Raw genomic sequence first — 22,317 nt, forward strand, 5'->3', positions numbered from 1 at the left:
CAGCTCAGTTGAAGAAGGGAGCTGGAGGAAGCTGGTTGACTGCTTATGGAGGATGGGGTAAGAGCTGCCAGGGGCAGGGAGGATTTGGTAAGGAAGCACCTGGGTTAGGGGAGTTGTTCAGCTGTTGGCTATATGTTGAATGGTTTTGTTTGTGGGAAGGGGTGTTACTGGAGATTCTTGGTGCCACCAATAAGTGGTGCCCTGAAGAAAGCATCTGAAGATCCCAGGGGTGTCACTGGTTCTTTCCTGGGCTGTGGAGGCCGGGCAGCAGTTTACAGTGGGCTTTGCTAGTCAAACCTGTTCTCTGGTAAGTTGCACAAAAGTACTTTCCTAATTAGAATTTGGCATGATCTGGCAGCCCTGCTAATTAGTCAGCAGCTAACCGAGTAAGTAAAACAAAAAGCACTGCTGCTATCTATGGATTATGAACTGTTAGCTAGTTCATAGCTAATCCAGTTTAGTACAGTAGAAAGGTGGTTTTTGATGAGTTCCATGGAAGATACTTACAATAATCACATTTTAATTAAACTGCCTCAAGGAAGGATTAATGTTTTTACTTAAACATACTAAAGCATGGGTTATTTACCTTTGGGTCTCCTCTGAGCACAGGAATCCCATTGCTTTCAACAACTATTTGTTTCTAGTAGCACCCACAGTGCTACTACAGTGGGGTAAATATTTTCCAGATATATGAGAAGGCACAGTCCCCACTACAAAATACTCACAAACTAAGGGGAGGTAGGCAAGGGAAAAACAAATTGACCAGGGATTTACCTACACCCCCCTCCTGAATTTCCCCATCACCCCCCACCCCGAACCCAGTGGTCAACTAAACTAGTTTTTTAACATTGTTGCCGATTTAGTCAATTGAAAATTTGAATTGAAATTGAAACATTAATACACACTTTAAAAGCATATACAGTGTATGATCAAATACTTGTACCTGACAAAGCATAATAGGTTTGAGAAGTATGAGCAAAAACTAGCTTCCTTTCACAGCTGTTATTTTTTATGACAATGTCTGCACATTCATTTTTGTGATGTTGGCCAAACTAATAATTTCAAATTCAGATTTGTAAGCAAGATCTGAATGAGCTGTCCCCCAAGAGCTGGGAGGATTGGAGGGCAGGGGAAGGCTTTAGGACCAGACTGTATTTTCCTAAACACACCTACTCTGCCTCAGTATCCAGCAAACAGAACTGTGTTGCTAGGGTTGCCAATTTTGATTGGATGTATTCCTGGAGGTTTCATCACATAACATAGTCTTTAATTAAAGATTACTCTTTAATTCCTGGAGACTCCAGGACACCCCTGGAGGGTTAGCAACCGTATGTGTTGCCCAAATGATCAATTTTGGCTGGTGTTGGGTTACAAAGCACTTCTCTAGCCTCCTGGCTAGAGGGGTGAAAACATTATTTATTTTTGGGGTAATTAAATGTTGTATCCTTATTGTATGAGTAAAGGGCGTCAGAACTGTACTTAGCCTGTGCTGATTTAGGGGGTCACCCTCACTGCTTTTTTGTGCCAGGGCTTGTCAGGGCTGAGCCCGGCACACCTAGGCTTAGCAGTTCATAGCCCTGGGACTTCTGGGCTTGCCAAATAAGTTATGAAAGTAAAAACTTGCTAGAACCCTGGCACCTCTTTCATTACAAATTAAGCACTGGGTCACCCTCAGCTGAACTGCAGTTGTTAAGCAGGGGGTTTGGATGCCAGATTCCAGTGGAGAGAAACTGGGTGGGGGAAAACATAGTGGGTGCTGAGCATCCAGCAGCAGCTCTGCTGATCAGCTCTTCCTGCTCTCCCCCCCCACCTCCGTGCCTCCTGCCTGCCACGACCAGCTGTTCAGTGTGCAGGAGGTGCTGGGGGGGAAGGGATAGGAGTGAGGGTGGGGTACACTTGGGGGAGGGAGGAGAATGGGCAGGAAGAGGCAGGGGGGCCTTGGGGAAAGGGGTGGAGTGGGGGCAGAGTGGAGGTCGAGCACCCCTGGCAAATGACAAAGTCAGTGCCTATGTACCCCACCATCCATTTTCTGGAGAAATTATTACATAAGATGAAATTGAATAAATTTTACCTCAGTTCACTTGCACAGTGATCTGATCGGTGCCCAATGGGTATAAATAGCACTTTCTGTGACCAAGAGTCAGATTCCAGTTTCATATGCTTCCTGTATGATGTTGGCAATGCTGGCCTCTTGCACGCATTCACGAGAGCCAAGGTTTTTCAATATTTAATTGATTAAAAGTGCCGTAAATGTCTAAACCCTATGCCTCTTTCATCTAGCTGAACGATTGCACAGGACAGATGCATGCCTCGCTTACATAACAGCCTAGAATGCATTGTCGTCTTGACAATCCATTGATTAAAATATAACTTCTATAAGGAGAAAGTTGCATGGCAAATAGCAACATTAAATCTAAAGATATTTTTGTTTTTTTTAACTACTATACAGGGAATGCTCTGGGCAGAAGGTTACTTACTGCTTAATACTTATGTCTTAATGGGTGCCTGAGCCAACTCTCATTGACTTAAATGGGCATTAGACTGGGCACTAAGTTGCATGCTAGCCAGTTTAATTTCAATAGGACTCCCTGGTAAACTTCACCATAGTTAATTTGGTTACTGTGATTTGATTGCAAGAAAAAGCCTCCAAACCCATGTTGTGTTGTACTGCATCAAAGCAAAAGCGTCTATCTTTTTTGTGATCTACCTTAACCAAGTATTCTGCAGGGACATCTATAAGATGACTGACAAGATAGTGTATATAACATTAAAATAGTGTTACAAATCCACTGTTAAGTAGTTACACAGCACTAAGTTCAGATTTTATGAAGCTTCTGATTTGCTCTGAAGACTCTTGTTCTCCTTTGCTTGCCTGTACAAGGAAATGATCCCACTATAATTTATACCAGTATACCGCCCTGTGTGGACATACTCTTATTCTGGAATGAGTATGATGGGTCAAGAGCTACTGCCGGGATTGTGGATTGTTTGGGAACAGGGAGAGTATGGAACTAATGGGACATTTTTATGTGGGAAGGGGAAAATACGTGTACTTGATTGGTGGGGTTTCTTTGTGGGTGGATGGAGAGAATACTTTCCCAGGAGATTTCACATGTATTATCAACTAAAGCAAAACACTTTTGAGGAAGACCCCAGTTGAAATGTTGCTTTCCTACTCTACCTATCTTCTTGGGGAAAGAATGAGTGAATAAATAGATTTTGCAACATGCCCAGAGGATCAACAAACTCAGGGTTCTGCCTGATAACAAGGGAAAGTGAATTCCAGAGTTGAAGGCCTTCTAAGGAGATCATCCTATTCCCCAGACAAACAAATCTAGGGATTGTTAGCTTGAGTGTCCCAGCTGATCTGAACTACCAGGTTGGTGCGCTAGGAAAGATGCCATCTTTAAAATTATGCAGGGCAGAAACCATCTTGTGGAATGGTTCTTTAGCATTTTTCTTCATGTAAAATGTCTAAAATTATCTAAAATGCCTCAGTAGAGACCACAACTAATAAGTGAAGGAGAGAAATAACAGAAAAGCAGAAAGGGGAGGGGAAAAGGAAAGTGATAATGGAATAAAATCTAGTATTTATTAGTGAATTAACATTCAATCGCATATCCAGATTATTATCATCATATCCACAGGCCTAAAATCAACTTCATTATTGCATTACTGAAAATGTGTTCTTTTAGATTTGACCGTACAGATATCTGATCCATGGTGATCTTCTCCAACAGTTGAGATTAACACGGAAATCTTTTAATGTAGCTTTTGTGGGCCTGATTTTCATCTTCTTTTACAGCAGTTTCACAGGGGTGTAATTCCACTAATTTACTCCTGATCTAAATGAGGTAAGTAGACCCTATGATTTTTATTCTTGCAAAAATTATAAATTTGCACACTATTTTTAAAGAAATGCTTTTCCTCAAATTACTATATAAAATATGAAGCTGCAGCCTTCTGTGTTGCACTGTGATGCATAGTGTCCTCTCTGATGAATAGCTTACTATACTTGTCTAAGTGTATGATTTGATGCTAATGTCCATGTGAAGATTTAAAAAAAAATGCAATCCAGTTGCAGAAAAATTGTGTGATGGCACATCTAGCAGCATAGCACCAATTCAAAGCAGCCTAGTGGTTTACTAATTTATATATTCCAAGGAAGATTTTTTTTTTACTCTGAATCCTATAATGCACATACACGATTACACATGTTCTTAATCTGATATGTATTTTTTCCAGAGCTAGAAATGGTTTGCAAGTCCAGTTTTCCCTTCTCCCATAATAGGGTGAGGGCTTAGTGACTGAATTGTTTGCTCAAGTAAATCATGAAAAGAACAAAAATACAAACGTGCATGCCCTATGGAGCATTTTTCTATCTTAAGTGCATACTAATCCACACAAGACATTTTCAACTGGAACATAATCTGTCCAAGCATATTGTTATCCAATAACTTTTGTCAAGAAGGGAACAAGGCTTCTGTAAATACCAATGAGCTTGTTCACATGGCTACATCATAATAGCATGTCATCCTAGCTTTCAACTCCTCTGACTTTAAATGCAATCAAGTAACACAATAGGGCAGCAGAAAAGGTAATTGTTCTATATATTTAAAAATGAGACCATTGGATACCATGACCAAACTGGAAAGTAGTCATTAGAACTACAGAAGTGCCTAGTTATGGATTTTTTTCCTACCAGTATAGATAAAGAATAATGTCCAGTGGCTCTGGCACAGGCTTTACAACAGTCATCCTCCTCTGCTCCTGGAGTTTAAGACTTTTCTCTCATCATAAAGTAATCTAATCAAAATCCTGACGATTTGATTTGTAGAATGGATTGATCATTTTGGATCATGAATTCTTAGTAGTCTAGGGGAAGAATAGCTTAAATCAGTGATTCTCAACCAGAGGTCTGGGGCCCCATGGGGAGCCACAAGCTGTTTTCACGGGGGACGCCAAGCAGGGCCAGCGTTACCCTTGCTGGGGCTCAGGGTAGAAAGCCAAAGCCCCACAGCATGTGGCTGAAGCCTGGGGCCCGGAGCCCTGCCACCCAGAAGGTGCTGAAGCCTGAGCAATGTCGTATTGTGGGGACACCTACAGCGTGGGGTCCCAGACAACTGCCCTGCTTGCTACCCCCGAACACTGGCCCTGTCATTTCTATGCAGGAAACTAGTTGTTGTGGCACATGTGGGCTGTGGAGTTTTTATAGCATGGGTGGAGGGGAACCTCAGAAAGAAAAAGGTTGAGAACGCCTGGTTTAAATCATGCCAAATATCTTATTTCTGTAATGCATTGAGTACTTTTGTTTTAGTCAATGAATTGTTTTTATTAATTGGTAACTTCTGGTTAGACTTTTTTTTTAATCCGAAAGCTTTATAAGATCATTGCTTTCCAAGGGGCATAATGTTTGTCATTATACAATCTGTCGTATCTTTAGCTTCAAATCCGTTTTACAGAATTTACCTATAAAATCATTGTATGAAACATACCCACTTTTGCCAAGTCTATTTTAAAAGTCTCTCTTGCATGGTTTTTTGGTAATGTTTTGTCTATTTCTTACCAGGGAAATAGATCAAATGATGTTGTTTAACTATATAATAAGGTAATGTCAGGGGTGGCCCGTCCATATAGGTGAACTAGGCGGTCGCTTAGGATGCCAAGTTAAACGGGGAGCCAAATTTGAGGGAAAAAATACAAATAAAATAACGAAGATGTCATTATTTCAATTCCTGTGCGTGTACAGAGGGAATAGGAATTATAATTCATTTCTCTACATTTCTGAGAATTTATTAATGTCAAATATTTTATTTACTGCAAAAATAAATATTTTAGTGAATTTTTTTTCAATTTGCAACGTAGGGTCAAGATGACCCACTCCGCAATTTTGATGAGCAATAACTCATCCACAATGAAACAAATCTGCCAGCAGCAAGTGCTGCAATGCTAGTGACACACAAGGTCACGTAGCTGGAAATTCATGTAGAGCGGAGATATTGCGAGTTGATAAATGACTGTTTGACATGTAACACACATCACGGGTAGATGGTTAAGAATCGAGCGAATACTGTGGGGAAAATTGTTTCTTGGTGCCAAAGAATAACGTCTTTCAGCATTATAAATTCAAAATGTGAGTATCTTTAAGCATTATTAATTCTTAGCATTATTATCAGGCTGTATAAATATGAACTTTTCTTTGTTATGACTAGTTCACATGTAATAAATTAGGTCCATAAAAGAAAAATAACAGCGTTAACGCTTAATAGGCTACAAAAGTGGTGACATCACAGTCCAAGCAGGTAACCATGAGGAAGGAGATTACTTTCCAAACAACCGGTGTTGGGTTATAACGTCAAAAAAGGACATTTTGTTTCGGTGTAAATGCTGAAACTAACTGTTTTAATAGGTAAGTGAGTGTATGTTACTAATTGAACCTTTTAAGAAGTGAAAAGACATTTTGGGATAGCTGCAATGTGGTTTAAATCTCCAACCATGTGGTGTGTCAGCCATCCTTAACACTATAATGCTTGCAGTGGGGAGCACAGTTAGTACATAACAATATTCAAATGCCCCATGGCAAAAAGAGGAAAAAGAGAGCCCTCAGGAGTTGAGTATCGTAAATGAAAGTCTGAGAAGGAAAAGGACCAAGCAGAACAGCAGGGATCCTTCCTGAAATATCGTCTCTTTCTTCCGAATAAAGATGGAAGCAGTTCACAGCATCCAGATGAAGGAATTCTCCTTGGAGAGGAGGTTAGCTCACATCTGCATGGAAGCAGTTTGGAACATCAAGATGATGGAAACTTACTTCTAGATGAAGGCAGCTCACAGCATCAGACTGATATGGAAGTGGAGAAAATTTATTCACCTTCAGAGACACGTGCAGAAATTGAAGTAAATGAAGTAGAAGGAAGAAAGGATGAGGAAGTTACAAACAAGTTACAGTATAGGGACCCAGCTTCATGGCGCAGATGTGATGACTGTGTGGCAAATTCTTGTGGAATATGGACCCAACAAGTTCATGAATTTCCCTTCCCTAAGGATGGAAATAAAAGAAAATTCTCTGCTCAGCATCACAAGAGGAAACTCCTTAATGGGGAAGAAATTCATTGAAACTGGTTACAATATTCAGTGTCGAAGGACTCTGTGTTTTACTTTTGCTGCAAGTTGTTTAGAAATCAGCCTGTTGGTACATCACTTACAGAAAATGTTTTTCCAGTCCTTTGAACCATAACTTCAAATTTCTCTTCATATGAAAGAACTACAGAACATTTGGAATGTTTTCAAAATTGGAAAACTTGAATTATGATTGAAAAAAGGAAAAATGATAAGGAAAATTTACGTGTGATCAAAGAAAAAGAAGATTGGCAGCAAATATTAGAGCATCTGATTGCTTTAGTGAGAGTTCTACTGCGGCCGCAGTAGAAATGGAAAAACTATACACTCCTGGTAAATGGAAACTTTTTTTTAAACTTGTTAAATACCTAGCTTTTTGATCCAGTCATGAAGGAGCATCTACATAAAATAACTGATCACAAGACACAGGTTCATTACTTAGGGAAAAAATATGCAGAATGAACTGATTCAAATCCTAGCAAAAGCCATTTAAAAAGAGAATTGTAGAAGCTGCCCATTCTGCAAAATACTTTTCAATAATGTGAGTCATGTTGAACAAATGACGATCATTCGTTTTGTGGATATGGAAAAGTCTGCGGATGAAGATAATGTTGAAGTGCTCATAAAGGAACACTTTTTGGGTTTTGTACCACTGAAGGAGGCAACTGGAGCATTTATTCTACAAGAACTTGAAACAATGTCATTATCTGTTGAAAACTTACGTGGCCCAGACTAAGAAAATGGGAGTAATATGAAGGGTAAAGACAATGGTGTGCAAAGGAGAATGATGGAAATCAATCCTAGGGCCTTTTTCGTTCCTTGCAGTGTGCAGTCAATGATGTTGCTAGATGCTGTTTGGAGGCAAGCAGTTTCTTTGACCTGTTGCAACGTGTTTGTGTTTTTATTTTTCTCAGGCTCAACACATGGTTCAAAGATTCTGACTCACCATGTAATTCTCTAACTGTGAAACCACTTACTCAGACAAAATGGGAGAGTCACATTGATGCTTTGAAGCCTCTTTGCTATGAACTTGGAAACGTTTATGATGCCTTAATTGAAATTTCTGATGATACTACCTGTAGCGGGGTGGCTACGTGCTCCTGCCCTTTTGGGGCTTTAAAACAGCCCTGGGAAGGGGCTTTAGGCTGGGCTGATTGGGGAAGTGGCTGCAGCTGGGGCCATGCCCCAGCTGAGCAACAGGGCCTTATAAGAAGGCCAGGGAAGCCAGAAGCCAAACAGTCTCCCTCTGGCTGTAGAGGGAGAAGGGCCTGGCTGCTTAGGAGCTGAGATAGAGTACCTGAGTGGAGCAGGGCTGGGGAAAGGCTAAGGAGCTGGGGAGCTCTGGCCTGAAAAGCCCCAGGCTGCGGCCTAGCACAAGGCCAAAAGGTACTGGGAGTTGCAGGGGGTAACCCAGGGGTAGGCCAAGGCAGCAGGTCCAAACCCCTTTGCCTATGATGAGTGGCGGATACTGCAGTCTGCCCCAGTGAACAGGGGCGAGATGGAGACTGAGCCGTAGCCAATACTGAGGCAAAGTGGGGGTAGTGGGGTGGGGGTTCCCCTCGGAGGGGGAGACCCAGTTAAAGGGGCACCGGGGTCCTGGGAGGGACACAGGGGCCAGTAGCAGACAGGCGGCTCACCAGCCTGCAGAGGGCGCTCCGGACGCTGGACTGAGCTAATTCCCAAGGACGACCAGCAGGAGGCGCCGCAGGGGTGAGTCCGACCCGTTACACTACCTTTACTGGATCATCTGGAAATACAGCACGTTCAGAAGCTCTTGCAAATGGCCTTTCAGAGTTCAAATTTGTGACTTCACTCATTTTGTGGTATAATATCCTTTTTTTTTTTAGATTAACCTTACTAGTAGGGAGCTTCAAGAAAATAACTTGAACATACATTCTGCTATTCAAAAACTGCAGCAAACTAAAAATTTTCTGTAGGAATTCAGAAGGGATGAAGGGTTTGAGAGAACACTGGTAGATTCTCTCGAGCTTGCAGAAGAAATAGACTTTCCGACAGAATTTGAACCAGAGTCAGTTCACATTTGGCAAAAGAAACAGCAGTTTTCATATGAAGGATGAGACACACCCATTCAGAACTCAAAACAAAGGTTCAAAGTGAATTTTTACTTTGCAGTCCTTGATCCTGCTAGTCACTCGGTTGATGAAAGATTTCAAACAGATGCAGCCAGTAGAGTCAGTATTTGGCTTTCTATAGGATATCAACAGCTTGCAAAAGAAAACAGCAAAACAGATAAGAGAATTTTGTATAAAGCTGGAGTCAGCACTGACTCATGAAAATTCAAAAGACAGTGATGCTACAGATTTGTGTAGCATGCTTCAGGCTTTTTCAAGGCAATTTAAGAATCATAGAATATCAGGGTTGGAAGGGACCTCAGGAGGTCATCTAGTCCAATCCCCTACTAAATCATCCCAGCCAGGGCTTTGTTTAAGCATGACCTTAAACCTGTAAGGAAGTAGATTCCACCACTTCTCTAGGTAACCCATTCCAGTGTTTCACCACCCTCCTAGTGAAAAAGTTTTTCCTAATATCCAACCTAAACCTCCCCCACTGCAACTTGAGACCATTACTCCTTGTTCTGTGATCTGCCACCACTGAGAACAGTCTAGATCCATCTTCTTTGGAACCCCCTTTCAGGTAGTTTGAATGCAGCTATCAAATCCCCCCCCCTCATTCTTCTCTTCTGCAGACTAAATAATCCCAGTTCCCTCAGCCTCTCCTCACAAGTCATGTGCTCCAGATCCCTAATCATTTTTGTTGCCCTCCACTGGACTCTTTCCAATTTTTCCACATCCTTCTTGTAGTGTGTGGGGGGCCCAAAACTGGACACAGTACTCCAGATGAAGCCTCACCAATGCTGAATAGGGGGGAATGATCACATTCCCTCAATCTGCTGGCAATGCTTCTACTTATACAGTCTAAAATGCCATTAGCCTTCTTGGCAACAAGGGCACACTGTTGACTCATATCCAGCTTCTCGTCCACTGTAACCCCTAGATCCTTTTCTGCAGAACTGCTACCTAGCCATTCGGTCCCTAGTTTGTAGCAGTGCATGGGATTCTTCTGTCCTAAGTGCAGGATTCTGCACCTGTCCTTGTTGAAACTCATCAGATTTCTTTTGGCCCAATCATAGATTCATAGACTTAAGGTCAGAAGGGACCATTATAGTCATCTAGTCTGACCTCCTGCACAATGCGGGCCACAGAATCTCACCCACCCACTCCTGTAACAAACCTCTAACCTATGTCTGAGTTATTGAAGTCCTCAAATCATGGTTTAAAGACCTCAAGGTGCAGAGAATCCTCCAGCAACTGACCCATGCCCCACGCTGCGGAGGAAGGCAAAAAACCTCCAGGGCCTCTGCCAATCTTCCCTGGAGGAAAATTCCTTCCCAACCCCAAATATGGCGATCAGTCAAACCCTGAGCATGTGGGCAAGACTCACCAGCCAGCACCCAGGAAAGAATTCTCTAATTTGTCTAGGTCCCTCTGTATCCTGTCTCTACTCTCCAGTGTATCTACCACTCCTCCCAGTTTAGTGTCATCTGCAAACTTGCTGAGGGTGCAATCCAGCCCATCATCCAGATCATTAATGAAGATATTGAACAAAACCAGCCCCAGGACCGACCCTCGGGGCACTCCGCTTAATACAAGCTGCCAACTAGACATGAAGCTATTGATCACTACCCGTTGAGCCCGACGATCTAGCCAGCTTTCTATCTACCTTAGAGTCCATTTATCCAGCCTGTACTTCTTAAACTTGCTGGCAAGAATACTGTGGGATACCATATCAAAAGTTTTGCGAAAGTCAAGGAGTAACAAATCCACTGCTTTCCCCTCATCCACAGAGCCAGTTATCTCATCACAGAAGGCAATTAGGTTAGTCAGGCATGACTTGTCCTTGGTAAATCCATGCTGATTGTTCTTGATCACTTTCCTCTCCACTAAGTGCTTCAGAATTGATTCCTTGAGGACCTGTTCCATGATTATTTTTTTTTTCAGGGACTGAGGTGAGGCTGACTGGCCTGTAGTTCCCCAGATCCTCCTTCCTTTTTTAAAGATGGGCACTACATTAGCCTTTTTCCAGTTATCCAGGACCTTCCCCAATTGCCATGAGTTTTCAAAGATAATGACCAATGGCTCTGCAATCACATCCGCCAACTCCTTTAGCACCCTTGGATGCAGCGCATCCGGCCCCATGGACTTGTGCTCGTCCAGCTTTTCTAAATAGTCCTGAACCACTTCTTTCTCCACAGAGGGCTGGTCACCTCCTCCCCATACTGTGCTGCCCAGTGTAGTAGTCTGGGAGCTGACCTCGTTCGTGAACACAGAGGCAAAAAAGCATTAAGTACATTAGCTTTTTCCACATTCTCTGTAGATGCTTCTCCCCACCTGTGATTTAAGCAAGCATGTGCCAGATACAGTCCTACAGAGAGGTGCATGGGCATATTTTTTTGCCTTCTTTGGCTGTCGCCATTATCCACTCCATTTAGTGGAGAAGCAACAAGACAGCAGCAGTTGTGTTCCAAAACCAGAACATAAGGTAGTGTGGTGAGCCACAATGCCAAGTCATTCTCTAGCTGACTGACTTGAGTAAGTGTTAAAGCAAGACTAGCTGTGATCTTGCAGGATGTCAGGAATATGGCTAATTGCCAGCGATCAAATATGTTTAATATTTGTGATTACACATTCTAGTTACATTCCCTGGCACTGAAGTAGACAAGGGGCCCTAAGATTTTGAAGCATACTTGGCCAGTCCTAGAGATTTAGAGCATCAAACAAGTCCTCTTGGGTCTGCATTTAGAGTGCTTAAGTAATGTTTGTACTATGCTATGCACATAGGACTCTTTCCAGCAATTGAGTATGTATAGTTGGGTTATCCTAATAATCTTTGTGACAATTCTGCCAACATAAAGGATGTGCTCCTGGAAGATTTTACAAGCTTCTGTACAGAAATATTTCGGGAGATACCAGGAAGGTGCCCAATAGTTCTTTGCTCTCATAGCAAACTGAACCATTCTTAGATATGCTAAATATAAAGGAGGCCCTATTCTATAGTAAGGATATTTAAACTTGTTAGAAAAGTGGCTTGCTGCCTCAGCTAGTGGACTTTTGGACCTTGCTTTTTGTTTAACAGACTTACTGACATAGGGCCAAAGAGGTTAAAAAACATTCCACTCCTGAAGAAGTACTGAAGTTTGTTTGGAAAACTGTCGGAGAGTTTATTTTCAAACAAACATTTTTATAGCTCTACGCATTCTTTTAACTTTGCCAATTTCTGTAGCTAGTGGGGAACATAGCTTAAAGTTAAAATTGATAACATATCTGCGTTCAACAATGGTGCAAGAGAGAATTGTTGGACTTGCCACAATGTCAATAGAGCATGAAATAGCTGGAAAACTGGATCTAAAAGAACTAGTGACTGAATTTTCAAAACTTAAAGCAAGAAAAGTCATGTTTTAAGAGCACAGAGTGGTTTTTTATTTGGAGTGTTTTGTAAATACAGGTTAAAGTTCATTGAAGAGTTTTCTTATTTTGGTCTATATTGGATGTGGTGGTAATGGCAGTTAAAGCAGGATGGCGTAATGGATGATTTTTGGATTTGTAGTAATAAAAATTATAACACTTTTTTAATGCATTTTTATTTGAAATCTGACTGAAATATCATCTAGCTGTCATGTACAAATCTATTCTGAAAATTTCGTGTCTCTATTTTTCTGATCTCAGAAACATTGGTTGGACGGACAGACTGACAAACCAAATAATTAAGCCTCTTGTTTTGTTTTAAAAAACACTTAAACATTGAAAGAGAAAAGGGGCAGAATGTTTCCCAGTTTACCAAAAACCTCAGCCTAGATCTGCCCTTGGGGTTTGGGGGTGCGGGCACCAATTGCATGGTTCACCTAGGGTGCCAAGTGCTGGCAGATAGTCTAGGGCCACCCCTGGGTAATGCAGAGGTTTTTTGATGCCATTTAATATATATATTTTCTTTTGATGAGGCAAACAAAAGACACCCCCCCTCCCAAAAAAAGCCTAAAATCACATCTTATAATTAAAATCTTCAGTATTAATTATTTTACATAAATAAATGTTTGCAAACTTTTATGTATATTTTGCAATGTTTAAAGCTAGCTTTGTCTAGAGAGAACTGGGTGTGACAGTGGGTACATATGTATAATATTTACTCCAACAGTAACTTTCTGTCTGGATGCCTCTCTTAGAATAACAGGTTTTCATGGACAAGTTTCTGATGTCTGTACTTTGTCAGTGACATTTATTTAAAAAAAGAAGTGATTTTAAATAAACACTTACCATCTACATCTGAAATTTTCTAAAATGATTTAATATAAAGAAATTCAAAATACCTGACAAGCAAAATCTTGCAAGAAGATGGCTTTTTCAGTAAAATGCCAGGTCAGTAGAGCCTTTCTTTATTCTACAGCAGGTGAAGCTTTCTTCTGTTGTATTAGATATTTTTGCCTTTCTAGGTTAAATATTTTAATTGAACGGACAGTACAATCTTTTTTAAATAGTTCCTTTTATCTGAGTTGATTCTCTCAAACTTGTTGTTCCTTTTGCTCTTTTATCCTTCCTGGCTCCTTGGTGGTTATGGTACATTGAACATCTTAGTAACAGGCGGAAAAGTGTCCTGTGACCTGCTGAAAGTCTGAGTTCTAGAATCTTTTCTCTCTAGTGTTCTGTATATCTTTTATGACATCTTCTAGTTGCACACAGCTGTAATGTCCCTTAAGTAAGGAATACACCAGGTGGTTATTCTGTACTTTCTATTAGCAGAGATAAAAGCTACTGTGCTTCAGAAGTCCTTTTTCTATTATATAGCATTATGCTATATCTTTTCCATCGGGGGAGAAAAATGACACACCCTACTTCTGAATCAGAAATAGCTGATTTCTTTAGAGACTGGAAACGTAGCATGTTACGATGCATAGCAATATCTTTGGGCTAGATTTTCAAAGCCCCGTGACTTCATGATGTGCATGCAAAGTGAATGTTATGGGAAACAAATAAAATCAGAGATGCCCCCGTGACAATTGTGACAGCACAAGTGACCTAGCTACACAGTTAATTTCAACAAATTTGTTTGTAGAATCTAAATTGTTAGACATAAAAATGTCACAGAAACACCAGGGGAAATTAATGGGGGTGGTCAGGTATAAAATGTTTCCGGGCATTGACCAGTTAGGCATTTAAATATAGTCAGGGGATTGGCATCTGGAATATAGTTATTACTACTGAACAGAAGTGTCTAGAAAATGGATTGATATAATAGAAGGTGGTGATTGATTGATTGTTACCTGGGCTGTCTCCAGAGATACTTTGCTGATTTAAAAAATGTCTTCTGTTTCCTTGACTACTATACCTAATGTGTGACTCCAAATCGCCTTAAACTTCAGTGAGAAAGTGATGTCACAGGCCTTTGGTTCTAGAGGTTTTCATAGTCCTCTCAACCTCCAAGTCTGACTCCTTGTTGCTGTTAGACTTCTAGATAGCAATGGCTGCTAGAAATACCTTTTATTAGTCTACGGTGAGCCACGAGATCTCTTCTGTTGGATATAGAACTGACCACAATGACATACATTTGGGATATCCAGGCTCAACTGTTGTGATGTATTGTACCTATGAATGATCAAAGCAGCCTTAAAGGAGCTCCAACTGGTTCATCATTGTTCATTGCACATCCTAAGGAACTCTGTTTGATAGGAACACACTAGCCCAATGCATTGGCTCCCTAGCCAATACTAGATTGGATTCAGTGGTCTTATACTGACTTTCAAGGCCCTCAGCAGGAAGGATCCAGTATCTCTCAGGACCCTTTTCCCTCTCTGTATCTCCCTGTCTTTTTTTCTTATGACTGTGACAATTATGCTCATCAGGAACATAGATTGGTGGAATTGCCTGCAAACAGAGTGAGGCTCCTGAGGGCAGATTGTCAGCAGTTGGCTTACAGCTGCAGAACTCCCTTCCAGGGGAGATTAAACATGGGTTCTTTCATTCTTGAATGCAGTGAAATTCATCTTTCTGCAATACTTTCTTCCCTGGAAAATAGCTCCTATACTACTAGGGTACCAGATGTCCCTATTTTATAGGGGCAGTCCTGATATTTGGGGCATTTTCTTCTATAGGCACCTATTGTGCCCCCCCCCCTTCTCATTTTTCATCCTTGCTGTCTGGTTACCCTATATACTACACACATAAAAAGAATGCCAGAACCAAGAAGGAAATGAGGAAAGAAGACTTAAAGATTTTTTTTGTTTTTAAAGACTGTTCCTGGAGAAACCAAGAGCCATGCTGGCTTTTTACTGTGATCTTTGTCAGTCAGTGAGCTATGAGCTCTAAGAAAAGGGCTGGATAGAACTTACTAGAGCTGGTGCTATTGCTGTCCAAGAGAGCTCAAGGGTATCCTGCTGCTACCCAAAAGTGCCTCTTACTATTTCCCTATAAGGCCGTTATAAGCCACAGTACTTGTCTAGGCTGATTGCCCATTCTGGCAGTTTGAGTGCAGAAGGTGGGGGCCTGCAAGGATTCTAAAAATTAACACTGGCCACTCCAGGCTTGTATTAAACTCTCAAGGTTACAGCTTCTCTCTGACCTTGGATGGGTAGATGCTGCCACCACCCAAGTGAAAAAAACACTTTGGGAAGACAGAAAGGTGCACTTAGGAATTCCTTCCCATGGGGTACCCTCAAGTTCTTTTACCCCCTCTGAGCTGAGAAAGAAAACAAAGGAACTCAGCTGTTGCCACTAGCTAATTAAATATGTGCACAAACCTCTTAGAGGTAAATTTTATTAAAAACAAAAAAAATCTGAAAAGTTAGGCTGTTGCTGGATTTTAAGAAGAGCAAATACAATAATTATCAAGCGTGGTTTTCTTGCGGTCCAGCTTAAAGGTTACAAGCAAAACAAAAGCATTTGGGATTAGCACAGAGGAATCCACAAGCCATAAAGAAATAAACCTAATTGTGTCTTCCTAGACACTTCCTAGTCTACTTACATATCTGGGGTTTTAAATGAGTAGTTTCTAGGTGTGATCTCATGATTTTTCATACATGCCCCAAAGCTTTTTACAGCATAGTTCCAACCCTGTCTCTACTCTCTGGGAGAACAACACAGACAGACAAAAGGGAAGTTTTTTTCCCAATTTTAAAAAGTTCTAGCCTTCCCATTAGCTCCTTTAGTCAGGTGCCCACTCCCTTCCTTTTACCAATGGACTTTTTAACCCTTTACAGGTAAAGCAAGTAGAGAACAGCTACTAACAGGGATTTTATAGCTAGCTGGCTGGCTGGGTGCCCATAAAAGGGAGCCACCCTCCCTCACCTTCACTTATCACTGCACTTCTTCAGGAAGAACCCATCATATATCGATGCAGGTTGGCTACATGGAACAGACTGCCTGGTGTGAAGCAACAGTGCTGAGTAACTCCCCTCAGAAATGTGATGGAGGAGAGCTGAACTAATATGTGACCAGTGCCACAGAACAAGAGCTACATGAAAGTGAACCATGTGAGAGCAAATGTGGTCACAGAGAAATCGGTGGGAATTGGTAGTATCTCCACTGGGTTCCTCTCTACACAGAAAAAGCCTTCTGAGGCAAGATACTGCTGTGAGGAAGGAAGTGGGAATGTGAGGTATGGGCTGATGATGAATTGTGGTTTAAGTTGATGCCAACTTATGTTGCTCAGGGGTGTGAAAAAGACACCCCCCCACACACACCTCTGAGTGATGCATGTTACATCAACTTAAGCACTGTTCACATCAGTGCTATGTCAGCGGGAGATGCTCTCCCACTAACAGTAGTTTCTGCCTCTTGTGGAAGTGGAGTAATGATGCCAATGGGAGAGGGCTCTCTGTCCTGTAGCACCATGAAGCTGCACCAGTGTAGCACTGTAACGTAGACTTACTTAAGATTGTCACTACACCAGGAGATTCAAAGGCAGATCTTCTGTACTGCATGTTATGGATGTACACTTTATTAATCTTTTTTGGTAAAGGCTTCATCATTGGTATGAGAATGTAGGTTTTCACTTAAATAAACTCTGTGTGTGAGAACATGAATGAGTAGGCTCAAGGAATGTACATCTTCATTACAAGTAAATTCTAGGAATTAAAGTATAGTTCAATGGGCTGGCAAATAGGTGGCATGATTCCTTATTACTATTCGGTTCAAATTTCTTCAACATACTATATAATCTTCAGGGATACAATTGCAACAAAATATCTTACTGCAGTCTTGCTCCAATATATATACACAGTATACTATATAAGCTTTTAGTGGTGGCCACTATAACTCTTTTGTAGCTTCAACTTGGCTATTGCTTAGTTTGCTGTAAAGCTGCTATAGTAAATCATAGGTTATCAAGTGAAAAAACTGAACTCTATTTTTGTTGCAACCACATTAATGGCAACCCCCCCCCAAAAGGATTTTTTTAAGTAACTCTTTTTGCTTTTTTTGTCATAGGAAATGAACCTGGCAAAAATTTTAAGTACACTACACTTAACATTATAAGATCAGATCTATTTTTTTTAATTATGTGGTGCAGTCAAATTCATTGTTCTGTTGGGACCAAAAGTTTCTTGCCTGATATGATAGGTGAAGGCAAACTGTTTCAGTTCCAAGTTAGCATAGTAAAAAGGGACAAAAATGGAATTGTCATAGGGCTAAATAGAACCCTAGCATGAATGCAGTGCAGGGGCTATTGGCCTTTGGATCTACAAATGGATGAGTCCATAAGGTCCCCATAATCCCCGACCTATGTCACTCGTGCTGTGGAGAGAGGCACAGTGAGCAGAGCTCCAAGCCATGCCGACAGTAGAGTGTGCCCCTGCACAGCCTGCTCCTTACTCCTTAGGTAGAGAGAGAGGCTGTTCATGAACAAAGATGCACGAGGGGAGTTAGAGAGAACATCTGGCTCTAGTCCAAGGAGCAAAAATCATACTACTTTTACACATTCAAGGAAATATCTTGTTTCTGGATCACTTTCATGGTTTGACTTAAAGCATGTTATGTGTACGTAAGTGGCTACGTAACCGAATTGACAAATATGTACACTGTACACACAATGACAAAGCAATTAGAGATGATGGATAAAAGCCATTTGAGGAAAAATCTATAACCCTTCCTTGTTTGAATGTGTTGAACTTGTTGGGACTTAGCTCAAAAGGTGGAGGCTTTAAGTAGGGTGACTAGATGTCCCGATTTTTATAGGGACAGTCCTGATTTTTGGATCTTTTTCTTATATAGGATCCAATTCCCCCCCCTCCTGATTTTTCACATTTGCTGTCTGGTCACCCTACCTTTAAGCCACCTTTGAGCCCTTCTGATCCTGGGCTACTCCAGGAGCTGGAGAGGTTCCTGGCATAATTTAGACATCTCAGAGGACTGGAAATGTGTTTTTAGGGCTCCTGTACTACACTCCAGCCTTTTTACTCTGTGTAAAGAGCTGGAGTGGGGATGAAGATCTTGCCCACTTAGTTTTTAGCAAGGTTATATAAATCAGTTTGTACAATACTGTAACCCAGGGGTTGGCAACCTTTCAGAAGTGGTGTGCCGAGTCTTCAATTAGTCACTCTAATTTAAGGTTTTGCGTACCAGTAATACATTTTAACGTTTTTAGAAGATCTTTCTATAATATATAACTAAACTATTGTTGTATGTAAAGTAAATAAGGTTTTTTAAATGTTTAAGAAGCTTCATTTAAAATTAAATTTAAAATGCAGAGCCGCCAGAACCTGAGCAGTGTGAGTGCCACTGAAAATCAGCTTGCGTGCCACCTTCGGCACATGTGCCATAGGTTGCTTACCCCTGCTGTAACCTATTCCAAAAGCTATCTAGGGCAAGTGCTATAAGTTTGCTCACTCTTTTGACTTTTTTTACTGTAATTTTTTTGGTCAGGTATTACATATTTGGGTTTTGTCTGGTAGTCTTTAGATGCTCTCAGTAATATTTACCAGGAATTTACGTTCACAGTGATAGCAGAATAGAGCCTCAAACTCCCATCCCCCTTGGTTTGGCCAAAGCAGGAGAATCTCTCCTGAGTTACAAGTTGAAAGGCTAATCAACAACATGAGCTGACTGCAGTTCTCAGCGCAGTTTCTAGAAGATTCTTTACATTTTATTTTTATATATTCAAGAAACTGCATAAAATATATAGCATAACAGCATAGGCCCTTTATATATGCACGTATGTATTTGCTGAGTGCTGACGGTGTGCTCTGTGCTGTACAGGAAAAAGACCTATAAACTTCAGGGGAAAGTTTATAATCTGAGAAACAGGAAAAAAAACTTGAGCATGATTCTGGGAGGTGCTGAGCATCTGTCATTCCAATTGACTAGAAGACCAACGGATGTTTTGGGTGATTGAGTGGTGGAAGTATTGGCACAGGGATGCAATGTGAGGCTGTTCTTCAACCTCTTGCTTTTTAACTTCTCTAAACACAAACTAACTTACCTCAAATTTCCCTAGCCATCTAGCATCTCTTTCCAGGGTAGGATTTTTTTCTGGAAAATGTGTGCAGAATTTTACAAAAGCTCAGACATTGGGTTTAGAAACATCCCTGTTCACTTTTTCAAAGACTTTCCTAATATTGGCATTGTCACCTCTTTGAAAGAGCTTTAGCCTATGACTGTCACCTCTCCTGTAGTGCTTAACAAATAGAAATGTCTTTCACTGGTTTTGAGGAAGATCAGGTAGCGATTACTTAAAGGTGTTACTAGGCAAATATCATTAGATGGATGATTATGCACATATTGTAAAATTAAGTATATCATAAACATCATTAGTTGAGTGGGATTTTTTGTTATGTGCAACCTTACCTTGGAAGTTTTAATATTTGCAAGGGTGTTCAGAAAATTATAACATCCTCTTAATTTATTTTTTGGCTGAAGTGATAAATTCTTGTTGAACTCCTGATGACTAAAGCTTTTCGCTTGGGGATTTGCAGTAGCTCCAATCTGCAACTCATTAGGTAACCTTACTAAAATCATGTGATTCTATTGTTCAGTTTGATGTTGGCTTGTACTACTAGAAATTCTCAGCTTATGTCCACAGGGGAATCTTTAGACAAATTAGAGTTAAGTACGTGTTTTTGTGGGGGACTATACAGCGATTGGAATGTAGAGAGAAACTTTAAACAAATCCATCCTCCCTCCCTCCCCCACCCCCAACAATCCTGCTAGGGTCAAGCCATAAACTTCATATCTCTAAGAAGCTGGATAGTAGCAAAATGAAACTTCTGAAAGTACAGCACCTAGCACACTGTGGGCACTACTGGAAACAAATAAAAATACCAGCTCATACTTCTATCCCTTTCCATCATCTTCTCATCTCAAAGAATGTAAGTTAGACTTTTTTCTTCCTTGTGGATGTTATGGCTGACACTGAAAGTTGCTAAGATCCCTTAAAGTAAAATAAATATAATTGATGCTCCCAATGGTGATGCTGGAGCACAAGTACCAACCTCAAGGCTGTTGTAGCTGTGGCCTGGCCTGACATGAAAAATTAACATGTGGAGGGAGGCCTCATTTCTTGGACGATAGGGAGGTAAACAAAGTTTGTGCTAAGGTCAGTAGGCTAAAGGGACAGAATGTCAACTAACATAAGAGGGAGAAGACCTAAGGAACTATTTATTATGAACTAGACTAGTGGCTTTCAACCTTTTTTTCATTTGCAGATTCCTAAAAAATTTCAAATGGAGGTGCGGGACCTCTTGGAAAGCTGAGACATGGTCTGCAGACGACAAGTTGAAAACCACTTAACTAGATACTAGGGGACAAAATAAGTTAGGAATGTAGAGAGGAAGTCAAACTATGGACAGTGCATGCTGCATAGGGATTGGTTCCTGCAAAGTTGCCAAGCCAAAAACGTGTGACGCAATGCATAGTAAATACAATGAGATGTATATAAAGGGAGAGGGATTCTGTGTAACTTTGGAGCTGTGATGTCCCCTGCATTCATTCTCCCTGTGTTTGTTTGTTTAATTTTTGTAGCTTGCCAAATAAAAATACCAAAGTAAGGGAAGGCTGGAGTCAAACTGAGTTCTTGGGAAGCCAAGTGGAAAGAAGTCTTGAAGGAAATTCCAACCATAATTAAAAACCAGGGCACAAATCCCAAATGGGTTGTGTTGAAACGTAAATTTTATCCACTGTGACAAAGTTTCTCCTCTACCTTGGTGGGTCTTGTGCTTATTGGCAGATTTGCTCACCTCAGTGATCTTCCCCACAGTCTGGGTCAACTTCTCCTGTGTCTGATCAGGAGTTGGGAGGTTTGTGGGGGAACCCGGGCCCGCCGTCTACTCCAGGTTCCAGCCCAGGGCCCTGTGGATTGCAGCTGTCTATAGCGCCTCTTGTAACAGCTCATGACAGCTACAACTCCCTGGGCTACTTGCCCATGGCCTCCTCCAAACACCTTCTTTATCCTCACCACAGGACCTTCTTCCTGGTGTCAGATAATGCTTATACTCCTCAGTCCTCCAGCAGCACAGCCTCTCACTCTCAGCTCCGTGTGCCTCTTGCTCCCAGCTCCTCACACGCACTTCCTCTCCTCTGGCTCCCCCTCATCTGACTGGAGTGAGCTCCTTTTTAAACCCAGGTGCCCTGATCACCTGTAGCCAATCAAGGCAGGCTATTCTAATCAGCCTGTCTGCCTTAATTGGTTCTAGCAGGTTCCTGATTACTCTAGTGCAGCCCCTGCTCTGGTCACTCAGGGAGCAGAAAACTACTCATCCAGTGACCAGCATATTTGCCCTCTACCAGACTCCTGTACCCCACTGGTTTGGATCTGTCACACAACCAAGGGCAAACTCTTCAAGTATTTTAACAGTGTTAACACAGAGTCACAATACTCCAATCTGTGGGTATGTCTACACTCCAGGATTATTCCGATTTTACAGAAACCAATTTTTTGAAACAAATTGTATAAAGTCAAGAGCACGCGGACACACTAAGCACATTAATTCGGTGATGTGCGTCCATGTACCGAGGCTAGCATTGATTTCTGGAGCTTTGCACTGTGGGTAGCTATCCCATAGTTCCCACAGTCTCCCCCGTGCCTGATGGGGCAAAAAACATTGTCGCTGGTGGTTCTAGGTACAGCCTCACCCCTCCCTCCGTGAAAGCAGTGGCAGACAACCGTTTCGTACCTTTTTTCCTGGATGAACTGTGCAGATGC

At 41.4% G+C, this 22,317-nt stretch overlaps 1 protein-coding gene and 1 long non-coding RNA gene across 3 annotated transcripts in view; one reads left to right on the plus strand and one right to left on the minus strand.

Moving 5' to 3' along the window:
* The window catches only part of C5H4orf17 (chromosome 5 C4orf17 homolog), a 39,453-nt gene extending 25,617 nt beyond the window's left edge, over positions 1-13,836 (minus strand). Inside the window, exon 1 of one of the 2 annotated variants that reach the window (XM_045018958.1) lies at positions 13,499-13,834. The gene's annotated coding sequence lies outside the window, so the exon portion shown is untranslated. Of the gene's footprint in view, positions 1-13,498 lie in introns of both variants that reach the window. The other variant, XR_006579782.1, reaches the window with a different exon arrangement.
* Positions 68-20,951, plus strand: LOC123371387. Its single transcript, XR_006579784.1, has 3 exons — positions 68-307; positions 3,806-3,854; positions 20,822-20,951. It is a non-coding gene; the product is annotated as an uncharacterized LOC123371387 (long non-coding RNA).
* Positions 20,952-22,317: the final 1,366 nt, after the last annotated feature.

This window comes from Mauremys mutica, chromosome 5 (genome assembly GCF_020497125.1).
Source record: "Mauremys mutica isolate MM-2020 ecotype Southern chromosome 5, ASM2049712v1, whole genome shotgun sequence".
NCBI lineage: Eukaryota > Metazoa > Chordata > Testudines > Geoemydidae > Mauremys > Mauremys mutica.